Source organism: Nanorana parkeri, unplaced genomic scaffold, assembly GCF_000935625.1.
Source record: "Nanorana parkeri isolate BGI_ZX_2015 unplaced genomic scaffold, ASM93562v1 scaffold1600, whole genome shotgun sequence".
Taxonomy (NCBI): Eukaryota; Metazoa; Chordata; class Amphibia; order Anura; family Dicroglossidae; genus Nanorana; species Nanorana parkeri.
The window spans coordinates 170,151-174,155 of NW_017307868.1; positions in this window are offsets into that span (position 1 = coordinate 170,151).

Sequence of the window (4,005 nt, forward strand, 5' to 3'; positions counted from 1 at the left end):
GACGTCACCGGACTCCTCCCCCCTTCCCTTCGTTAGCTGACGGAGCCACTTGGGCCGATGTTCTATAGATAGTCCCAACTTATCGAGTTCTGGGACCGCCTGACTTCCGGTTTCCTTAGAACTACGAGGTCTGCACGAGCGCCATCTGCGGCATTGCCCTATACACATAGACCACAGCAATAAAGTACTAAAATGAACTAGGATCACAGTAATCCAGCACGTTATTGATCTCAGGTGCCCCACTCAATATGGCCGCCGCTTGAGTGGGGCAACTCAGATGAATAATGTGCTGGATTACTGTGATCCTAGTTCATTTTATTACTTCATTGCTGTGCTGTATGTGTATAGAGCAATGCCGCAGATGGCGCTCGTGCAGAAGAACTTTTTTGTTTAAACCTCTTAGTTGTAACGAAAGCGGAAGTCAGGTGGTCCCAGAACTCAATAAATTCGAACTTTCGATCGATCACCGGGGATCTGTCGACACTTATCGAGTTCTGCGACCGTCTGACTTCCGGTTTTGTTACAACTAAGAGGTTTGCCCAAGAAACTTGTTCTGCACGAGCGCCAGCCAAGGCATTGGCCTATACACATACAGCACAGCAATGAAGTAATAAAATGAACTAGGATCACACTAATCCAGCACGTTATTATTCTGAGTTGCCCCACTCAAGCGGCGGCGGCCATATTGAGTGGGGCACATGAGATTAATAACGTGCTGGATTAGTTGTGATTCTAGTTAATTTATTACTTCATTGCTGTGCTGTATGTGTATAGGCCAATGTAGTTGGATTTGTATGTGCGTTATAATTAATCGAAATTAATCGATTAAAAAAAATTTGATTAATCGAACACGAACATTTTAATCAGTAACTGCTCTAATATATATATATAATGTCTGTGTGCACTTAATTTTAATGTTTTTTTTTTACTGAAAACATAGGTTTGATAAACAGCTGTGCAAATATGGTGCAACTACCACCTTTTGATTCTACAAATTCCCTTCTTTCAGAAAATAAATACATGGTTTTTCACTAAAGGGTGAAGAGTTTCGAGAAGACAGGAGAAGAGAACAATCTACGCCAAAATAGCTAAACTGTAAAGTGAGCAGAATTGGAGAATGTTTCCAAATCAGCTACGTTAGCCTAGATCAGGGGTGCCCATTAGGTAGATCGTGATCTACCAGTAGCTCTCAAAGCTGATGCTGGTAGATCACGAAGGGTGTGAATGGTGGCCCCTTTATTCCATTTTGGTATATTTATTTTGCTGTGCACACATGATTACTGTGACGGACTCCCTGATACCCCGACTGGATATCTCCGTCTTCAGCCTGTTCGCTGGGTGCCGGAACCATAAGCGGTGACTATATCATGGAAGGCTTACTCCAAGAATCAGACAAGACTGACTTTGGAGTGAAACAAGATCTCCTTTATTGAGGCAGAGCACACAGAATTTATATCTGACAGGATCAGATAAGAGTTCATTGTAAAGGTGGCCATACACTCTACAACCATCGCAAGACTTTAGTCTTGCGATGGTTGTAAAGGGATTAAAAAAACGTACGATCTGCCTATCTTGGACAGGCAGATCGCACTCTCGATCATCGCAAGCCCGCCCCCCTGAGGGGCGGGCTTCCGATGACCGCAATGCTGAACGGGCAGTGTGCGCGTGCGCACACCGGCCCGTTCAGCATTTGTCTTCCGAGCACCGTTCTAACCAGCCGAGAATCGTACGATTCCCGGCTGGTTTTCGAACATGCTGGTTCGACAGAAGACGTGCGACCGTACAGTAGAAACGGTCGCACGTCTCCGTTCACACTGCTCGATTATCGTACGAAAAACCGATCGCATACGATTATCGTACGATAATCGTGCAGTGTATGGGCACCTTAACATGAAAGAGTTTCCTCCCCCAGACAGCTACAGGTGAAACTCGATTAATTAGAATACAGATGTTCCTCACTTACCGACTTACCTGTTTTGCGACCACTCATGAGAAAAGACAGCCAGGAGAGACAGCCAGGAGGATGAGTAAGGAGAGAGAGCAAGGAGAGACAGCCAGGAGAGAGAGAAAGGAGAGACAGCCAGGAGAGAGAGTAAGGAGAGACAGCCAAGAGAGCAAAGAAAGACAGCCAGGAGAGAAAATGAGAAAAGACAGCCAGGAGAGACAGCCAGGAGGATGAGGAAGGAGAGAGAGCAAGGAGAGACAGCCAGGAGAGAGAGAACGAGGGAGGTATTTTTTTCGTTGGTAGATCTCATGTAGCTCGTCATTTGAAAAGTAGATCTTAACACAGAAAATTGTGGGCACCCCTGGCCTAGATGGTTAACTTCTCCTACATTCTCCAAACTCTTCACCCTTTTGTGAATAACCCTGATAATCAAGGATAGGCACGGACCAAGGCCGTGGTGCACATTTTCAAAAGTACAGATCTTAGTGAAGGACACCAAGGTACATTTCAAATTTAAACCATCAAAAAACACTCTGTCCAGTGTCTGGCCTAGTTCCACAAGTACAGCTAAGTTTAAAATAACATTTATAAGACTGCTTGTGGTATACTGTTATAAAATGTTTAAAATATTTTCTAAATTCTTACACATAATACACACACAGCACAAATACAACACATAGTACGCACACTGGACACATACAGCACACATACAACACATAGTACACACTTACACTTGTTGCACATCTCTATTCAGCCCGTCCACAGTCCACTATGAGCAGCCCGGGGAGGAGGAGAAGAGTAGGAGGCTAAGACATGGGGGAGGCCGCGGGTACCGAACGGGAACAGTCCCTGCTCCCAGGACTGCTGGTGACGCCGGAATGGCCCTATTCATCCCTGGGAGGAGGAAATCATCCAGGGGAGGAGGAGGCAGCAGGCCCTCTGGCAGTGCCCAAACAGTCAGTCAGTGTTCTCAAGCATGCAAGTAAAGCGGGGAGGGGGAGAGAGTGAGGGTGCAAGCAGCCCAACTAATCAAGCGACAAACTAATCGGTAATGAAAATCGTTAACAATGATTTTCATTATCGATTATTATCAACTTTATCGATCAGTTGTTTCAGCCCTAGGGGGCGGACCCTGCAAGGGCCACTCACGGACACCAGTGTCTGTATACGGACACCTTGCCAATCCCTGCTGATAATGTTTTGGAGGTTATAAGTATTCTTCAGTTGAAAAGTAACTCCTCTCTGATGCAGTCCCTTTGCATACTCACTGCTCTGCAATCCAGTGATGATCCTATTCCAGGTTGAGGTGTCCAGTGTCATTCGACCTATCATGAATATGCCCCCTGCGGGTGCGTCATCACGCCAGCCTGGGCTCACAGTACTCATGGAAAGTGTGGTGCTCACATGTCATTAGGCGAGTGTCGTGGAAGATGGACCACCCACAGGTGCTGCACAACTGGCTGCTATTAACGAGCAGCATCCATAAATGCAAAAGGAACAATCACATTTGCTGTCAACAGAAGCAAGAGTAAAGCATGAATACAACTTTATATCATCAAATGGCAGTCAGATATTGGCAAATAGTCCCACAAATGAATGATGTCTTCGGTAAACAACGTCCATATAAATATGGTCATACGCCATCTGTGTGCATCCTACAGGTAACACCATAGCAGTGCTTATGTTTGGAATAATAGTGTGTCCAACTAGGCCAATTGTCTTGTCCTTCTGGAGAGTTTGCAGAATATGTCTCCTGGTTTGTGGTACCTCATTATAGTTGAATCTTGATCGGTTTATTGAGAACATTGAGGATCGAATTTTCCCATATTAAACAATAGATGGAATGTCATTAAAAGACCATGAAATATCTAAGCGGTACATTTTTTGCTGATCTTGCTGAAGGCATTGTGAGTACATACACCATTATTAGCACACAATATAATCTCACTTTTCACATCATATATTTTGACTGGAAAAATATAATCCATGCATTGAATGTTATTAAGAAATATTTTATGTTTCCCCTTGCAATTAATTCTGCCCTCCGTATTACAAATTGG